The 20432-nt window shown below is 45.0% G+C and overlaps 1 protein-coding gene across 23 annotated transcripts in view; it reads left to right on the forward strand.

Moving 5' to 3' along the window:
- The window catches only part of PARD3 (par-3 family cell polarity regulator), a 727131-nt gene that overhangs the window by 82181 nt on the left and 624518 nt on the right, over positions 1 to 20432 (forward strand). Inside the window, exon 1 of one of the 23 annotated variants that reach the window (XM_067702366.1) lies at positions 10887 to 10940. The exons of the other annotated variants lie outside the window; for them this stretch is intronic. The gene's annotated coding sequence lies outside the window, so the exon portion shown is untranslated. Of the gene's footprint in view, positions 1 to 10886; positions 10941 to 20432 lie in introns of those variants that run through there. 23 annotated transcript variants of the gene reach the window in all.

Here is a 20432-nt window from a genome sequence, read left to right on the forward strand (position 1 = left end):
TGATTTGTAGTGATGTCCCTTTTGCATTCCTGTTATTATAATTTGCGATTTCTCTTTGATTAGTATAGCTAGGGATTTATCACTTTTATTAATTTTCAAGGACCCAGCCTTCGATTTGGTTGATATTCTGTATTTGTCCATTTTCCATTTCATTGATTTCTCATTTAGCTTTATTATTTCCTTTCTACTTACTTTGGTTTAATTTGCTTGTCTTTTTTTCAAGCTTCTTAAGGTAGAAACTTAGATAATTGTTTTTAGACCATTTTTTCTTTTTAAATATAAGCACATAGAGCTATAAATTTCCCATCAAGATTTAGCTGCAATCCACAGGTTGTGATATGTTGAGTTTTTATTATCATTCAGTTCAAAATCTTTCTCATTTCCCTGTGAGTTTTTTTAGCCTTGGGTTATTTAGAAGTATGTCCCTTAACTTTCAAATATCCAAACACTTGGAGATTTTCCAAATATCTTTATTATTGATTTATAATTTAATTCTGTGGCTAGGGAATATACGCTGTATTGTTTCAATCCTTTGAAATTTATTGAGACTTGTTTTATGACTCAGCCTGTGGTTGAATCTGGGTGAATGTTTCATGTGCATTTGAAACCCTATTTCCTTCTTATTTTAGCCAGAAAAGGAAAGACAAGTTGGATTGAGAACAAAACAGCATCTCTCTCCCGGCTAAGGTGTGGGAGCTGATGCAGGCTGCTGTGTTCACAATGACTTTCTTGGTGTATTTTATGTGGGAGGGGATCTGGGCGTCCCTTCCCTGTATGATTGACAGCAAAGCTGTAATCATGAAACGGGAGGCAATTGTAGTCTATAGAAGGAAGATTGCTTCATTGGTTCCTTCCTCAAATTGCAAATTTGCTCACATTCTTCGGGCAACTCAAAAAATGATGGAAATATGATTCGTCTTACTGAAATTTCATTTTTCAGCAGTAGGACTTTTATGTAATATTATACAGTTGTCCCTCGGTATCTGTGGGGGCTTGGTTCCAAGACCCCTTCGGACACCAAGATCCGTGGATGCTCAAGTCTCGTATAAAATGATATGGTATTTGCATATAACCTAAGCACACCCCCCTGTATACTTTAAATTATCTCTAGATTACTTATTAGATTACCAATACAATGTAAATGCTATGCAAATATGCTGACACGTGGCGAATTCAAGTTTTGCTTTTTGGAACTTTCTGGAAATTTTTTTTTCCTATTTTTGACCCGCATAGTTGCTTGAATCCTTGGATGCAGAGCCTGTGGGTACAGATGGCCGAATGTATGTATTCTAAGGATGATAATTTCATAGGTGGATGACTCAGACTGTTTTGTTGTGAAATAATTTATTCACTATGCATTTCCTACTAAAATAAATACTAAAATTTGATGCCTTGAGCCTCTTCTATTTTAACTTAGAATTCTGTAGCTGGAGTGTGGCAGGTAGAATAAAACATCCTGGGATAGTCAGGACAGAAATCATCATCACCTTCTCTTATAGAACTTAGACTAACAAGGGACTCTGTCAGATAAATACAACCACTTGGCAACATAAATTAAATTTTATTTTCTAGGAATATTGACCTAACTGAATTTCACTAATCCCTAAACAATGAATTTTTTTAAAAGCATTTTGCTCGTACTGGATGGTGATAGTTTTAAAATCATGACAAATCACAACTGCCACCAGAATTTTTACCTCAGTACTCATAACACTAATGTATTGTTCAGCTCACATTAGGGTGAATACAGGGCAAAGGAGGCACTTCTGTGAAAGTTTGATTTCAACCAGTCATTGATTTATTATCGAGTTGAAAGTTTTGAAATATTTACTATGTTTTTTGGAAACCTTGGTAATGTTAAATTTTCATTGTCTCTTGATGTAGTTTAATGTGTTTTCCAGGCTCAGAATCTCACTTTCAACAGCCCGACATTCCCACATCTGCACATTTATTTGTCCAGAAGGGCATAATTTCTAAAAGATGAGCTAAAACATTAGAACTGATAACGAGTGTCAGAAGTATCTCACATTTCATAAGATGAACCATGTGTGTTATGTGTTATAAGATGCTGCAGGAGGGATAATGCTTATCTTGGGTCAGGATATAGCCCTGAGAAATTATTTTTTTCAGTATTTTAAGAAACAATAAAATTCTTTATGAATTGCTCTTTAGTTCTGATTTAGACTATAAGACCTATTAAAATTCTCCAACGCACATTGAAAAGCTCCTGATTTTGCATAAGCGAGGCAAGGGGGATGTTGGATGTGGTTTTTATCAGAAGGATCCTCCGTTCTTTTCCCATCCTTTTAAATTGAATCTCTCCCTGGGGATAGATTACAGATGAGTGCACAAAAGCCAGAGTGAAGCACAGTGAGCTGTTGGGCTGCCGTCAGATTACTTTCTGGCTCTTCTAGAAGGTTGTTCTTTGCATAATGAGTTAATTTGTTGTGTGTAACTTCCTTAGTGTATCTTTAATTAAGTGGGGCTTTTGTGTGCGCACACTGGTCAGATTGGTTTATAGTAGCAGGCCTTCTTTAATAAATCAAGTCACACCGTTTGAAGATGTTTAGCTTCCATTTCACACATAGAATATTTTAAATTCTCACGAGAGCTTTTTATTCATAGCATTATCTCTTTTAAAAGAGTAGGCTGCTTTTAGCATTTGAAGGGTTTTACATATGAGGATAATTTGATAATTTTGCCAGATGTGAGGATTCAGAATATTGCACTACATATGACAAACTATTTTTTTTTTTTTTTTTTTTTTGCGGTACGTGGGCCTCTCACTGTTGTGGCCTCTCCCGTTGCGGAGCACAGGCTCTGGACGCGCAGGCTCAGCGGCCATGGCTCACGGGCCCAGCTGCTCCGTGGCATGTGGGATCTTCCCGGACCGGGGCACGAACCCGTGTCCCCTGCATTGGCAGGCGGACCCTCAACCACTGCGCCACCAGGGAAGCCTGACAAACTATTTTAAACATTAATGGGGGCTTCCCTGGTGGCGCAGTGGTTAAGAATCCACCTGCCAATGCAAGGAACACGGGTTCAAGCCCTGGTCTGAGAAGATCCCACATGCCATGGAGCAACTAAGCCCGTGTGCTACAACTACTGAAGCCTGCGTGCCTAGAGCCTGTGCTCCACAACAAAGAGAAGGCACTGCAGTGAGAAGCCTGCGCACTGCAACGAAGTGTAACCCCCGCTTGCTGCAACTAGAGAAAGCCCGCGCGCAGAAACGAAGACCCAATGCAACCAAAAATAAATAAATAAATTTATTTTAAAAAATATAATGGACTTCCTGAAAATGTGGAATCTTTTGATTTCTGCTTCTAGGTAATGAGAAAGAAAAGATAAGTATAGAAATGGTTGTGTTCTGCTGGACAATAAAAACATTTTACTGCAGCCTGCAGTGATATCAGCTGATTGGGGAGCACTTAAAAATAGGCAACGATGTGACACGTTTACCGTAAACCGGGTAGTAGCTTTAGTGGAAATGAATCATTTTAAAGTGGGAAGGCACTTTTAGGTGCATATGTTCCATTCTTTTATACTCATCTTTTAGGGGATGCTTCAGGATTGAAGAGAATTTTGTTGCTTTTGTTTCTCAAGTGCCCTGTGTCGTTACAGTCTGTGGAAATATTTAAGATTGGGACTCGCTGGCTACTAACGTGACTTTTTCTAATCTGTGAAGATGTTCACCAATGACACTTATTATCAGAGTCTGTTAAAAGTTCTATTTGCTGTGTTTTAATGTACAGGTTTCCCAAAGGCTATTTGTATGTATTTGAAGAACTGTATACTTTTGTTAAGTATTTGAGAGCCAAAATGTGAGAGCTTTTTCTAAAAAACTGTGCTTTATTAATTATGATATATTCTTAACTAGATTGAGGAAAACGGAGAATGAGGGGTTTTTTCTCTGCATGATCTTTACCTCTGGTCCATCATACACAACACACTACTAAGCCTCAAACCTGTGGAATCTAATCAAATAGAAGGAATAAACATGGTCTTTGACCCAGAATGAGTGCAGGCATCTGGTGTTAAGGTTGAACATGACTGGTCAGATGTCAGGTGTACACGGTGGTGGTGGAAGGGCGTGTGCCGGGTGAGGTAGGGTGGATACTTCCACCATTCCCAAGGGGGAAACCCGCCTTTAATTCTCAAGGAGAGTGTTTAACAGTGGAGCCAGAAGAGTTTCATTCTGGCAGCAATGTAGGATCAGGGATAGAAAAAGAAGAGACCAGAGACAGAAGGAAAATCTAAAAGGCTTCAAAGTGCCCATAAGTCATTGTGCTTATGAACTTGGGTAGTTTTTGATTAAGAAAACAAATGTAGTGATCTCTCTAGTGACTGTGCTGGGACTTGTTCCAGTGAAATGAATTTCAACCTCTTTCCCAAGCACAGGGTGGGAGCTCTTTGCACTTTCAGGCTTAAGCCGCCTGGAAGGACAGGCCTGCTTGGGGTCCAGTGGGACTTGCCCTGCCTGCAGGGGGAGGTAGTGTGGACAGCAGTGCTTCGATGGCATCTGTCACGGCCACCTGAGCAGGTGAGAAGATGCCGTATGGCTCATCAGAACGTGCAGCTCCTCCAGAGACCTGGGGCCTCCAGGCGGGAGCGAGCCCTCACGCCACACCCCTGATTTTCCTCTCCAGGCTGCAGGAACCCCCATCTGGCCGCCTTCATTTGCTCTCTTGGTTCCCATAGGCACGTGAGCTTGGGACTCTTGTGCCGAAGTGTTTAAACTTGACTGCTCCGAATGATGGGCCAGCCCGGCACACTGTGAAGGGGGAATGGGTGGTCTGCTTTTTGTGGCTCAGGGGATGGTATATGTTCGGGGTAGTGGGGCCCTTACGTCTTGAACTGCTCCTCTGTGATTACAGGTGGGGAAACGGCCAGAGCTTTTAATTGCCTGAGCTCACACAGCTAGTTATTGGCAAAGCAGGGACTAGAGCTGATTCCAGTCCACAGAATCTCGTGGAAAGCTGCCAGCCTGCTGGGCTCCGGGGCTCAGGGACACTGTGGTCTAGGCTCAGGGAGGATGCTGTACAGACGCAGTGATGGCCTTTCCTGCACGTCTAAAAGAGAACAGCTTTTGTTTTAGGAAACCACCAACTCCTAAGTATAAAAATAGTTATAACTGAGAGCTTTAGGGAGCTTTAGAAAGTTATATCGCATCTGGCTCACAGATGGTTGGCTGTTCATGGTTAAATTGAGGCAGAGATCCACGAAGTGCTAACTGATGACCTCTACTGACCCTTAAAGCTGGGACTAACTTGGACCAAATCTCTGTCTAGAGAAATTTGCGCTCAGATACTACGTTTAGCTGCTGCATGGCTGAGAATAGGGGAAACAGGGGATTTCTTTATAAACCAGGAGTGTACTCACCCAGGAGAGTAGAATCAGGCCACACCAAGTGAATCATCAAGCAAGCTTCTGGGTTGTACAGAACCTTGTTATTCAGTTGTAACCCTCGTGGGAGGTGGGAGAGCTCCTAGTGCTGGTTTCCAGACCAGTTGGTCTGGGTTGGGGTAGTGGGTAGCTAGTTAATAAACCTCCCTGGGTGTTTCAGATGAAGTGGGACTGAGAGCGCCTATGTATACCCTCACTCCCTTTTGTGGTACATTGACTCTAGATATTTGCACCCCTAAAAGGGTAGAGTTTACAATGTACAATACCCGTCTACACAGTTGAGGAAGGGGCTTTTTTTAAAATCCTGGCTATAATGATAGTAACCAAACTTACAGAGCAGTGACTAAATGCCATGAGCTATTTTTAACTGCTTTAACGTTTTCGACTCCTGTAATCGTTTTAACTACCCTGTGCGCTGGGGACTCCTGTTACATTTCTCAGCCGAGGGGAGGAAGGCGGAGAGAGGCTCAGTAGTTGTCTCCAGTGGGGCGCAGAGTCTGGACGCTGACTCCCGGGCTCTGTTGCCTGTGAGGAAGCTCCCTTCACATTGATGATCAAGAAGCCACTTAGGGCTTCCCTGGTGGCGCAGTGGTTGAGAGCCCGCCTGCCGATGCAGGGGACGCGGGTTCGTGCCCCGGTCCGGGAGGATCCCACGTGCCGCGGAGCGGCTGGGCCCGTGAGCCATGCCCGCTGAGCCTGCGCGTCCGGAGCCTGTGCTCCTCAAGGGAAAGGCCACAACAGTGAGAGGCCCGCGTACCGCAAAAAAAAAAAAAAGAAAAAAGAAAAGCCACGTAGCGCACGCGGCTGATTCAGAGCGTCGGCATTTCTACTGCTTGGGCTCTTGCTCCACAGCATGTCTTTGTGCCTTGGACCGTGGCATCCAGAACCCTGTGTGATGTGCATGAGATCTGGAAACACCTGCTTGCAGGGTGGGCTGATCCCAGAGCTCTTCCTCACTGCCACCTGTGGTGCTTTTTCTTAAGGATCAATACCACGGCATAGCGGTGAAGAGAAAAAAAATGTCCCATGGTTTGTGGCCAATTTAACTAGTGTGTATATATATATACATATATATATTTTCACTGTAGCATTTTCTATGGTTCTATGTGCTGTGTTTACTGTGGTAGTAATCAAGTTGTTTTAAATAGTTTGTTGATATTAGGAACAGGGCATTTTATTATATATAATTTAATTTTTTACACGCAAATTTAGAAATTTACTAATAAATTTAGAAACATTTTACTAACAAATATAGAAATGTATGAGCTTTTTAAAAAAAAACTAGTCATGTATGGAATTGCAGGGAAATAAACAGCTCTGTCTCTACCATCACAAGAGAGTGGATGGTCGTACAAGACTTTAAACACGGGCATGATTTGGAAGGACACCTTAATTGCATGGCTTCATAGATCACAATGCAGCTTCCAAATGCACTGCATTGGGGTTTCCTCCCTTCCCCCTTAAAAAGTGTTTTAGATAGAAAGATGTTTTAAACAATGTAGGATTCGTTTTGCACCATCCTCATATCGCCTGTTTATTTTCTCGTGAACACATGAGTTTATTCTAATTTCTGATTAAGCTGTTCCCATGCTGAATATGAAGCAGCAGTTAAGAATGTGTTTCCTTTGATGGGATGAAGGCATCCGCGGAGGAAAGGAACCTCTGCTCGCAGAGTGCCCTCTGCTGGCGGCTCTGGGTTTTATCAGCAGTCACAGAGCCATCATCCTCTAAGTAACAGAAGGAACATGAACTTGAGAGTCAAAGGCACTTTAAAGCCACCTCCCAGCAACAGCATCCCTCTGCCCTGTGGCCTAGAGTGTAAGGCAGCCCCCGAGGAGGAAGCAGCCCTGTCCCGGTCCTGCATCCCTGCGGAGTTGCCAAGCCCGAGCGAGTGGGCGCCTTCAAGTGCCTCTGCTGTATCACTGTGATCAATACTTGAGCATATTTTAAAACACAATGTAGTGGGCTTCCCTGGTGGCGCAGTGGTTGAGGATCCGCCTGCCAATGCAGGGGACACGGGTTCGATCCCTCGTCTGGGAAGATCCCACATGCCGCAGAGCAGCTAAGCCCGTGTGCCACAACTATTGAGCCTGTGCTCTAGAGCCTGTGAGCCACAACTGCTGAGCCCACACGCCACAACTACTGACCTGCATGCCTAGAGCCCCGTGCTCCACAACAAGAGAAGCCACAACAATGAGAAGCCCGCGTACCACAATGAAGAGCAGCCCCCGCTCGCCGCAACTAGAGAAAGCCCGCGCGCAGCAATGAAGACCCAACGCAGCCAGAAATAAATTAAATAAATAAATTTCTTAAAAAAAAAAAACACAAAAAAACCCACAATGTACTGGGATAATGCAAAATTTATGACATGGTTGGGTTTTCCCCCCAAGCAGGGAACTAGTGAAAGTAGGAAGTTTAAAAATTATCTTGACATAATAAAGCCGAGGGTAATTACTCTGATCTGATTGATCCCTAATACATTTTTATTTTTATTTATTTTATTTTTTAATAAATTTATGTATTTTATTTATCTATTTTTGGCTGCATTGGGTCTTCGTTGCTGTGCACGGACTTTCTTTAGTTGGAGTGAGCGGGGGCTACCCTTTGTTGCCGTGCGCGGGCTTCTCATTGTGGTGGCTTCTCTTGCTGCGGAGCACGGTCTCTAGGCGAACAGGCTTCAGTAGCTGTGGCACGCAGGCTTCAGTGGTTGTGGTTCGCGGGCTCCAGAGCGCAGGCTCAGTAGTTGTGGCCCACGGGCTTAGTTGCTCCGTGGCATGTGGGATCTTCCCGGACCAGGGCTCAAACCCATGTCCCCTGCATTGGCAGGCGGATTCTTAACCACTGCGCCACCAGGGAAACCCTGCATTTTGATTTTTAAAGAATTGTTTGAAATACACAGTGATCTGAACTGAAAGAGGTTGAAAGAAGACCATCTTACCTGTGACAGATAAAATCTGGGGAGTCAGTAAGGCACCATGTTCGTTTAAGGGGAAAAAGCTCCAGAAAGTCATAATAGGTATGATGACTTTGCTGGTGTGTGTGTGTTTCTGCTGTCGTTGACGACTTTTCCTCTTAAGGTTTTATTGGAAACACGAGAGTCAAGGGCAACCTCTACCCTTCAAGTCAATATATGTATTTGGCAGACGAGAACACTGAACTAAAAACACCCTGCTCTTGGCTGTGCTTTGTAAAGGCCATTCTGTTTTGGAAGGGGTTTTAAACATGCTTTGTGATATCCCAAATGCAAAGGCAAATAATACGAAGTTAAAAGTTTTTGAGCTGGAGGCCTTGAGCATGTGTCCTGACATGAGGGGGGAGTGCTGTTCAACAGGGGCTGCCCTGTTGAACACCGAGTGTGAGTGGCCCTGTGCCCACTGGAGACAGAGCAGCCAGGCCTGTCCCTCAGTTCCTGACCATCATGGGGCCCCCATGGATGCTTCCTGTGATCATGGTTGGCAGGGACCCTGTGCACTGAGCCAGTTTACTCTTAAAATGTGTGGTAGGAAACGTAAAATAGCTAGCTAGTGGGAAGCAGCCACATAGCACAGGGAGATCAGCTCCGTGCTTTGTGACCGCCTGGAGGGGTGGGACAGGGAGGGTGGGAGGGAGGGGAGACGCAAGAGGGAAGGGATATGGGGACATATGTATATGTATAACTGATTCACTTTGTTATAAAGCAGAAACTAACACACCATTGTAAAGCAATTATACTCCAATAAAGATGTTAAAAAAATAATAAAATAAATCACACTACATCTAAAATGTTTAAATGACTATTTAGAAAATTGTAACAAATGGAAAATTATATACAAAAACATCTGTGTAAAAAAAAAAATGTGTGGCAGGTAAACTATGACTTGTTTTCTCTGAAGGTGATGTCCACCAGAAGATGCAAGGGTGAAGGACAGGGTGGCGATGGGTGAAATCTTACTTATTACTATTTAGAAAATAACAAGCCAGTGTTTTTCTAGTGTAGAGCTTATATATTTATAACTTAATAGATGCTTAATTGAAGGTAATGGTGTAACGCAGTACACGTTTTTCTTTTTTCGTCTAACTCAGATTGGCAGTGATACTTAATGCTTTATGTGTATCTTCCATCAGATACTGAATCATCCTACTTGTTAGATCTCTCACCTTCTTCTTCAGTCTTGTCCTGATTGGTGAAAGTGGGGCTTCTGACGGCTCCGGGAGATGCCGGTCCAGCAGCGTCTGTGACTTGAGCTGTGGGGGTTGAGCACCCCGGTCACTTGCCCATCCCTTGTGCACATTGGACACTCTCAGGGAGAGGGACGCCCACACGCCCCCGCCCCCCCCCCCCCCCCCCCCCCCCATCCAGCAGAGTCCAGATGCTAGTCAAGTGTCCCTGCAGTGCTTGGGAAATGAAGCGCTGCTTCATTTGATGATGAAGGAAAACCCATCATTTTCCTTCTTCACACGGTTTACTTTACACTCTATTCTTTCCAGGGTTGTTTGACTCTTTTCAAAGACAGCATGGAGATACAGGAAAGAAAGAAACTTAACTTAAAGGTTAGAATTCTGTTACCTTTAGAACGCAACCTCCTCGCCGCTGGCATTGATTTTATTTGGTTGCCACTGGTCTTTGTGAAGAGTGGACCTTGCTTGGGATTTATACTTAACCGAGTCCAGTTTGCTTCTGTATCATATTCCTTTGTGTAGGCTTTGTCAAGGGGGCTTGAATATTTGGTGTAGATTTAGAATTAATGCATCACCCTTCTCAAGATACTTACATTGCCTTTCTGCTGTGATGGGGCCCAAAGTTGTATCAAAAGCCCTCTAATTAGTCTGAAAAGTTCTATCTTCTTAGTTCATAACATTGTGACTTCTCATTAAATGAGAGTGACAGTCCTTAAAGGCAGATTATTTTATTTAAATTATGATGGATTTTGCCTTCCTAAATAACTGGGCACATTTTAAGGACTTTAGTGGTATATATTCGTGTATCTATAGGTTTTATTTTAGATGAGTTGAGAAGAAGTCTTGACATGGTACAAAATGGCATCATTTCAAAGGCAGCTTTTCTGTTTTTTTTTTTAAAGAAAAGGAAGGAAGGAAGAAAAAAAAGAAAGAAAAATTGAGTGTCAGTCGTCTACACTCTATTTACATTCACTTGTGGGAGCAATTGTTTCCCAACATGCCTTGCACCACAAGCTGAAATTTTGGTGCCAGTCCCCTAGTGTGTGGGTCCATCCAGAACAGAGACAAGTTTTTGCAGGAATGTCATGTGACTGTAGGACAGGCCCACACAGAGGCTTTGTGTCAAAACAAACACTCACCAAGGCCAGATGGGCTTTGCCTCTTGTTCGGACACCATAGATTTTCAGGAAGAATGGGCCCTAGTGTTCACATATGCGGATGCGCTGGTGTTATGCTAATTCAGTCAGTTTGTGCTATTCATGGCTCTGCTGTGACGTGAGCAGGGCGGTATCTTTGTAGCAGGAGGAGGTCAGAGGGCCGGGCTGGACACGCCTGATGCCACGGGTGCAGGGGCCGCTTCTCTTGCTCACACAGCACAGGTCAGACGGGTTTTCTGTTTTCCTTGTCCAGTCTTGTTGACCTGCTATTTACTTTCGTCCTTTGATAAACAGGAAGCGCTGCTGCTGTGCTCGGAGGGGGTGTTTTAAGGACCTGTTATTGTTAAACACATTTGAGGGATGGGAGTTTCACCTAGATAGGATTTAACTTCAAAAAGAGGAAGGAGGGATTGGGGGTGGGGGTGGGGGGAGAATGTAGTCCCAAAATAATCCCATAAGCTTTAAAATTTTGGAATTAAAAAAATGATTTGGGGTCTTTGGAAATGCTTGTCAGATCTCAGATTGCGGGTTCACATGTGCTGCTTCTGTGGGTGACATCTTAGCTTGTTTAAATAGTTGTTTAGAGCAAACATGAAGCTCTAGATGACATCTGGATTAGGGCTTGAGTGTCAGCGATTCCCACTTGGGTTTAGAGAGCCTCTTCTGAGTTTAGAGAGACTCTTCTGTAGCCTGGCCCCCGGGGGTCCTGTGTGTGCAGCTCAGCTCAGCACAGCCCGGTCCTGGGGAGGGAGAAAAAGTCAAGTAGGAGACAAGTGCTGATGGTGTGTGTTGAGTCTGGGCTTTATTCCCCGCTATTCAAACATGCCATGTATGTCTTGGCCTCCACCTTTGTCCTAAGAGATGTCCCCCATTTGAGGTGACACATAATTCCTTCATGAAGTGTTCTTTGTCTTTGGTGTTTTCTGAGTTTTTGTAATTCCTGTACCACTTGGTTGGCATTTAATTTTGATAACTGGATATTGTTAGTGAACTTTCCACATACCTATGGCTTGCCTCCCAAAGTTGATTTGAAAGTCTTGGAGAACAGGGGCCTTACATAGACCTGGCAGTACCTGCTTTGTCCTAAAACACAAGTACTACTTTCAGACCGAGCGTTAAGATCTTCATCATCTGGTGGTGTGTAACATGCCACCCTGTTATCTGCAGCTGTTAAACTGGGTAGTAAGTGTACAGTGTTTTCAGTCATTGGGAGCCTCCACGTGGATGGATGTTCTTCCATATCCTCGACTGTTCCTGCTGGCAGGAATCTTCCAGTAATCTGGACGGGCCCGTGGCCTTGCTTCCTGCTCTCCCTGGGTTTGGAAAGGTGGATGGGATCAACAGAGCTCAGAACGCTGCTGCTGCAAAGACACATGTTTGTAAACGTGTGTCAACAGAGAATGTTGTAGGGGAGGTCAGGTAGTTTTAATTTTGCATCACAAGTTGCTCTCAAGATTGCATTATGGTGGTTGTGGAAATGCTTATCTTCCTTCCAGTTTGAGAAGGAGAGCGGCCTGGAGTGTGTTGAATTTTTGTGACTGCTCGAGCAATGTGTGAACGAACCTCAGAGGTGGCCCACCCCCTTCATTGAGACACACACGGCCTCAGGTGTTTGCAAGGAGGAAATGATTGTGCCGCGTCGGCCCGTGGGGTCCTTTCGCTGCCCTTTTTCGTGGCTACTGACTGATGAACGGGCTATGCGCCCACTGGAGCCTCTGTCGTTAAAGCCAGGCTTCCTTGCCCCACCCACTCTATGTGTGCATGTTCAAAGCTTCACAGACCAGCTTTACTTCTGTTTTGCTGTCCCCCACCCTGTCTGATAAGTTTATAGTTACAAGTTCTATTGTTATTTGAGGTTAGTCCGTTTCACCCTTGAATCACTAGTTGTGTAGTTAGGTTTTCCCTGAGTTCCCATACAGCTAATTTGCTTCTCTGCTTCCATGCATGGTTTTTATCGGAAACTTTAAAGTAATGCGGCAGAACAGGGTTAGTACAGGCTGGCTGGGTTTGGGCTGGCTATGTTTTCTGTTTCAGTGCTTCGACTGTGCTGCTCAGTGTGTTTTGGTTCGTTTGTTTGTTTGTTTCTGAGATACTGTGCACCATAATTTCTCAGAAGCAATAAATTTTGAAGGCACCGTTAACCTAAATTTCAAATACCTCATATGGGAAAATATTACAAGGACAGCGAACTAAGCATGTATCTAAGGGATTAAGAAATTATACGGTATTAACCTGCATCATCTCCTTTACGTTATTTCATAAAGTGTCTTGGAGCCCTTCCTTTAAAATTCCCGCATTTCAAATGTACTTGAAATTGACCAGATAAACCCAGATGACTTTATGAGTCGCACTAGGGATTTTCAGGAAAAATCTAAGCGCCAACGCATTTTGAAACAAATGAGTTTGTAAAGGAGTACAAACTGATCTTTGGTTTGAGATCACCAGTAGCGTGTCGATGAGTTTTGGGCTTTGTGGCCGTGTTGAAGCGAGAGTCCCTGTTGTTTCGTCCGCTAGCGACTCCAGGGGGCAGGGACCGTTTGCTGCCATAAACCCTGCGTCTGTCCAGGGCCTGCCGTAGCGCGGATGCTCCGCAGGTGTGCGAGGGCGTGAATCAGGTCCGCGGGCTCCTTAGCGGGGATAACTGTAAAGCGTGCACGCCTTCGAGACGTGGGTGTGCGTGCTGTGGAGAGACAGGACAAAGCGTGAAGCGGGATGGAAGGCCGACGCTGGGGAGAGGTAGAGGTTAGCGGCAAGTGGCATTTGGGTAAAGCTTTCCACAGGGGAAGAGGTGGGGCTGGCTTTCCAGGAGGGTCCAAACGAGTCACAGCAAGCTGAGCGGCAAGGAGATCCCGCGGACCCACCGGCCTGGATCTGGGTGTATGCGGGGCCTGTGTGCCCTTTGTCTGTCGCTCGTCTCCCTCCTGAAAATCATCCCGAAAGCTGGCGCGTGTTCCTCGCCTGCAGAGATGTCCGTGGTCATAAGACTCGGGAGGACTCCCCGGCTCTGGCCCATCTGTCGACGACACCATCACTGCTCCCTCCCTGGATCCATGGTGGCCGCGGCCTGGCGGGAGGAGGACTCCCACCTCCGGCCTCGGCGGTCGCCGCAGACACTGGGTCAGGCCCCTCCTCCTTCCCTCCCGAGGGCCGGCGGTCTGAGCCGCGCTCTGAGCACCGCCCGTCCCTCCTCGGGGCCAGGCGTGCGAGGTGCTGGTGCCGCGGCCCTCCCCGCCCCGGACCCCTCGCGGCGGGGGACTGTGCTGGATTTAGGTGTAGGGGCCACAGAGTGCGGCTGGACGGCTGCGTGCCCAGGCTTCCAACGAGGAGACCCCAGGTAGGTGCAAGTTCTCCATCAAAACCCACCGTTTCCTCACCATCTCCTCTGTTAGTTCAGGAGTATTTATTCTGATTCAGCCTGGTCGGGTACTGCCAGGTGTAAGGAATTAATTGTGGAGTTTTAAGCAATTTGAGATAACTTCTTTAAAGAAAAACTGGGAGGCGGTTTTTGGATTAAGTAATATGAGGGGGCAGTGGAGAGCTGCTTTGGGGTCAGATATGGTTGGTTCGTTTTAGAATTCTGAGCTATTTAGAGTTTCTCATGTTTCAGGGAGGCTTTCTTTCCAGGTCAGAGAAATTCCTGTTGGTTTGAGTCAGCCTCTCTTGTTGGCTGGTTGGAGAGTAAATAGGAGAGGGGAGAGTTTTCTTCTGTTAGGCTGGGTGAAAGCCCTAAGAATCTCTTAGGTTGGTTATTTCTTTATAAACACTAGAAAAACATTCAGCATTTTAGTTCGCTTTAAAAGATCTCAGATATTGCCTGAACTGCACAGGTGCCGTGGGCCGCTGAGGCTGAAGGGTGGCTCCCTGCCCTGAGGGGACCGAGGCCTGGTTTTAATGGTTATGGGTCGTATTTTTCTGCCGCTTGGAATCCAGCACTGCCATGTGCATGGCTGGAATGAAACGCTTCTTAAATCAGTGTGTCTTTATAGGTAGCATGGGGTAAAGCATTACTTCCTCATACTGAAGTTAGTCGAGTCTGTTAATTGGTGGGTGATATATTTTTCATTTTTTTCCCATTCTTTAAAAAAAATTATTTATTTAAATTTATTTATTTTTGGCTGCGTTCGGTCTTCGTTGCTGCGCGCCGGCTTTCCCTAGTTGTGGTGAGCGGGGGCTACTCGTCGTTGCGGTGTGCGGGCTTCTCATTGCGGTGGCTTCTCTTATTGCAGAGCATAGGCCCTAGAGCATGCGGGCTTCAGTAGTTGTGGCATGCGGGCTCAGTAGTTGTGGCTCGCGGGCTCAGTAGTTGTGGCTCGCGGGCTTAGTTGCTCCGCGGCATGTGGGAACTTCCCGGACCAGGGCTCAAACCCGTGTCCCCTGCATTTGCAGATGGATTCTTAACCACTGCACCACCAGGGAAGCCCTTTTTTTAAGCAAAAAAAAAAAAAGAAGAAAGGACTCTATCTTGATCAAATTTTCCCTTCCACATTTGTCCCCTTGACGAATCTGTTTGATCCTCGTGCAAGAGGCAGTGTGTCAGAAAGAGCATAGCAGGATTTTATTAGTCGGCGTCATGAGCTGAAACTCCCTTTCCTCTTCACCTGTAATTACACGTGTGACGATCTCAGGTTAGGTTTCATGCTCCCCTGTCCTCACATCTGCACATGGAGTTGAAAGCATTTCCCACGAATGGGTATCGTGAAAACAGTCACTGTGCATGAGTGGCCCCACCGCTGGCCCTTTGTGGAGTCAGGGCAGGGATGGGGAGGTCCAGGGGAGGCCCAGAGCAGGCACCTACCTTCAGAGCTCTGGTGGTCACCATGCCTGGAAGGAGAGGCTTGGAGTTTGGGCGCAGAATCCTGTAGATCTACATTGTTTTTAGGGACTCAGGTTTATATGCTACCTCACACCCCTTCTCCGGTGTCTCTGGCCCATCAGGTGACAGTACTGCCCACACCCTGCTTTGGGCATCCCGACACTCACCGGGACATGAGCAGGAAGAACTTGGCTGGTCCAGGTGAGCTGTTGTCTGGCCCACCCTTTCATGGGTCGTAGGTAGGTTTATCCAGGCGTAAACTCACTTTTTCCTGGTCTTCCAGACCTGCGGTGGTGCTCGGGATGCAGCTCTGTGGGTGAGCATGAAGGTGTTTCTGCTGGAGATTGGGTTCCTTTACATTGGAAGGGTAGAGCATCTGAAAGGTTTCTTTCCCCATAGCTCACGTCGTCAGGAATGTCAGCCGGGATAGTCACACTGCGGTTCTTGAGTGAGCTCTGGGGTCTGAGGATACAGGGTGAAGGGGGTGTGATCATGCCAAGGCACCCGTGTCCACGGGGTTTCTCTTGGCAGTTAGGGGAGCACAAGCCTGCATTTGTTGATTATAGTCTCTGAGAAAGCCTTGTTGAAATTTTTTTCTTTGCCCAATAGGGTTATTACTTTATTCATATATATTTTACACATTATTTATACAACAATATGGTGTTCTGTTCATTGTTCTGTGCTAAAAAGAGCAGAAGATGCTCCCTGCCTTTCGGGAACTTCTCTAGAGATAACAAAACACCACTCATGTACAAGGAGATAGGCTATTAAGTGACAAATTTGTGGTCTAGATGAACACCTTGGGGTTGGAGCACATTTCACACAGGAGGTGCTTGTGTTCTCCATCAGGAGAGGCACAGACAGCCTGGGCCGTTGGAGCTGTGGGCGTGAAAGCGTGCAGATGTGTGGAGTGGGAGGAACTAGCGTTTACTGAGCACCAGCTGTCTCAGGCGCTGCTCCGAGTGCTGGGGGTGGGATCCATGGAGAGCCCGGAAAAGCGGGCCTGGAGAGACCATTGAGTGCTTGGCCAAGGACGTTGGGTCTTAACGTTTAGGATGTAGTGAGTCACTGGAAGTGACTCATCACGGGGCAGGGACACGATGAAACAGGTGTTCTGTGAAGATGGAGGTGGTTGCAGAATGTGGACAGGATTGGGAAGGGAGCGATCTGGAACCAGTGAAATGAGTTAGCAGGTGATTCCATTATTGAGAACAGGAGGAGAAGGAAGGGGAAAGGAAGGGATGTGTTCACTCGTTATTTAAGGTGATACAGTTATAAGATTGCACATATATGTTTGCTATGGAAAACCAGAAGGTACAGACAAGGGCTGCCAACTGTGTGTAGCCGTTGGTACCTTTTGTCCGTGTCTGCAGGTTGCACTGTCTTCAGACTAAAGATGAGATGATACCTTCCATGATATTCTGTGCACAGTATTTACATTGCTGTTTAGTGTTTCATTGATAGGATGTGCTCAGCCAATTTCTAATTGTTGGTTATGTGGCTGGTTTCCTATTCTGTATTACTGTTTCTTAAAACATCTGATTTCATATATACATCTTGACCATGTAGACAGACATTTTCAATTCCTGGGTTAATGGGTATGTTCAATTTTAAGCGTATTGATGCATAGTACCAAATTCTCCCTCCCTGCAACTCACCCCTAACTACCTCACATGTCCCCTAAAAACAAGAATATTCCTTTATATAATTACTCTTTACTGCTCAAATCCAGGAAATTTTCCAATTGTCAATTCTGTCACATGATATGACAGATTCTTCAATTGTCCCAGCACTGTTTTGTTTTGTTTTGTTTTTTTTAATTAAATTTTCTCTCCAGATGCAGGATCCATTCTAGGATCATATATTGCATCCAGATATTAGGCAACGTGGATTTTTTTTTAAAAGAAATCAGTGCAGTTGTGTTATTAAAGGTCTCATATTCTGGACTTGTCTAGTTGTTTCCTTGTGGTGTCATTTGACTTGATTCTCTATCCCCTGTATTTCCTGTAGAGAGGCTAGGTTTATGGCTTGATTAGATTAAGTCCGAGGAGGATGTTGCTGCCAGTAGAAATGAAGATAATAAGTTGCTTTTAGGGGGAAGATAAGGAATATAAGCTTCATAAATTAGAATCAAAATGGGACTTGATAAAAATGTTGTTCAGTTATTAGCTGTTCCCAAACAGACATGCTTTTATTCATGATATTAAAATTTCCTGGCAAGCAATCGAGCTCCCCGGGGAATTCAGACAGCTCCCAAAGTCGCATGCAGTGAGAGAGGTCGATGTCTGAGGCTGGTGTGCCTGGAGGGCTCTGGTCTAGAGATATGGATTTTGCAATTCTCTGCAAAGAGCTTAGAGGGGAAACAACTCGGAGAAAGAATTTGTATCCCATACTGACTGCGGAATTTGTATCTGACACTGCGAATATATGTATAACCACCTATATGGTCATCCCAGGAATGTCAAACATATGTGTATGTATTCATGGTGACGGTTTTTAAGATGTAGTAACAAACAGTTTGATTTAAGAAGTGTTCATGGGACTTCCCTGGCGGTCCAGTGCAGGACCTGTGCTTCCATTGTGCTTCCATTGCAGGGTGCACAGGTTCGATCCCTGGTCGGGGAACTAAGATCCCGCATGATGCGCGGAGCGGCAAAAAAAAAAAAAAAAAGTGTTCATGATAAGCGTTAACCCATGTATTTATGAGCTGAAACATAATACATAACGATACATAGAAGAAACACAAAGCATTTCAGCCTTGAGAAATGTCGATTCAGTCGGACCAGGATAGAGCCTGAGATTTGGAACTTCTGATTAGTTTTCAGGTGATGCTGATCTGGGATGGAATCCCACTTAGAGAGCTACTGCTTCAAATCATGGATGAGGTTAGAACTGTAGTGTAATACTTAGGTGAGTGGTTTTTCAGACTTGATTTTTTAAACAGGCAAAACTTTTTTATTAAAATAAATATTTCATGGACCTCCCCATTATGCAAAATATTTAAAAAATGGTGCTGTTGGGAAGAGATTGGGAGGAAGGGCTGTAGGAAGACGAGCGCCTGTGATGCCGTCGTTGGAAACCATCCGTGTGGGTCTGAGAAAGTGCTGGGAATGAGTCGGCAGACGTAGAGCCGAGTCCCGGCTGACAGCAGTTTATTAGTTTTGACTTCTTGTCAGCAACTTACACGCTCTGAGTCTCAGTTTTTTCATTTGAAAATAGGGATTATAAACCCTCCCATCACATTAGATAATGCACATGAATGCGATGCAAATGTAACTGGTGGTTACTGCATTCTCGTTCTTGCCTTGACTCCGTTCAGAGCCAGCTCTGTGATCTCTTGTACATGATTTCTGTGGAGTGGGGCCGGAATCGGGGAGCATCCATGGCTCAAGCGATCTCTACGTTGTTCTGAAAGTGATGTCACAGGTAGAGAGGTCAAGAATGGGCTGCTTTCCCCCATTACTGGGCTAATATGCGACCCTATGAGAGATTATGTGCTGGTTCTAATACAGCAAAATGCCAGAATGTTATTTCCTTGAAGTTGGAATTCGCCTTTGGTTTCAGGCTGCCTTTTTCGTTTTTGATTGACATATTAAATGAAGCCATCCACTCTTCAAGGGAGGCAGCAGGTTTGTGGTTTGCTCTGTTGTGTTGTGGTGATGAGGTGGTGGCATGGGTGTTGGGTGTGGTTTGGGGTGGAAAAGTGGGGGGCAGCGGAGTGCACTTACCACGAGGCACTGGCTGGTATTTAATGGTGATCTGTGTTGAACAGCAGCTATGTTTTCTGCCTTTATTGAGAAGGCAGCAAAAAATCTGTGTAATGTTACTGCAGCAAAATTGGAAATGGGTCCTGTGGTTTGAATTTATACTTGATAGGCATTTTGGAAGTGGAAATGATTAAAGTAGCTAAGGTCAAAACCGCACGTATAGTCGGCCCTCCGTATCCATTATATGTGGGTTCTGCGTCTCAGATTCAATCTTATCTACAGATTTCAATTGAAAATATTTAAAAAAATCCCAGAAAGTTCCTAAAGCAAAACTTGAATTTACCACTTGCACGGGCAGCTATTTACATAGCACTTACATTGTATTCAGTATTACAAATCATCTAGAGATGATGTAGACAGGGGGATGTGGTAGGTTATATGCAAACACTGCACCATTTTGTACAAGGGACTTGAGCGCCTGTGGATTTTGGTGTCCTGGAACCAACCCCCCTACAGATACTGCGGGAGGACTCTACCACGTCTGTCTTGAAATACCAATGATTCATTAAAAAAAAAAAGAAAAGAACTTCGGAACATATTTTAAATGTCTTGTTTTTGGTTTAAGTACATTGGAGAGATACTTAACCAAGAGTATCTAGCATGAGGCATCAATCCTCGATTGTGCTCTTCTAGTGACTTGAACGAGGAAGTGCTTTCTGTCAATAAGTGTGATGTCATTACCAATGACTTCATTTGTCCCGAGACACAGTTATCCTCGGCTCATGGGATGGACGGTTGCTAACCTTGAAGCCGTGTGCTACGCACGTTATTTTAAGGCATTTTTCAAACGGTTCCTCGTCTTTTTGCTTCTGAACATTATAGATGTGCAGAGTGAGATAGTTCTACCAGGATTCTCATGAAAAAGAGCAGTACCTCCTACATATGTTGCCGTTTCCAACTCTTGTACCTGATCCTTTCCATATTCTCCTCCATATTTCTGTGTGAGTGCTTACGTCGGTTCTTTTTTTTGCAGGGCCGGGGGTGGGGATGTCATCTGTCTTTTGACTCAATGTGGAAGATTTAACCCTGTTTCACTGCCCCAGGCGTGCTTTGACTCTCTCTCTCTCTCTCTCTCTCTCTCTCTCACACACACACACACACACACACACACACTTTTTAGACCTCTTTCCCCCC

This window comes from Pseudorca crassidens, chromosome 1, assembly GCF_039906515.1.
Source record: "Pseudorca crassidens isolate mPseCra1 chromosome 1, mPseCra1.hap1, whole genome shotgun sequence".
Taxonomy (NCBI): domain Eukaryota; kingdom Metazoa; phylum Chordata; class Mammalia; order Artiodactyla; family Delphinidae; genus Pseudorca; species Pseudorca crassidens.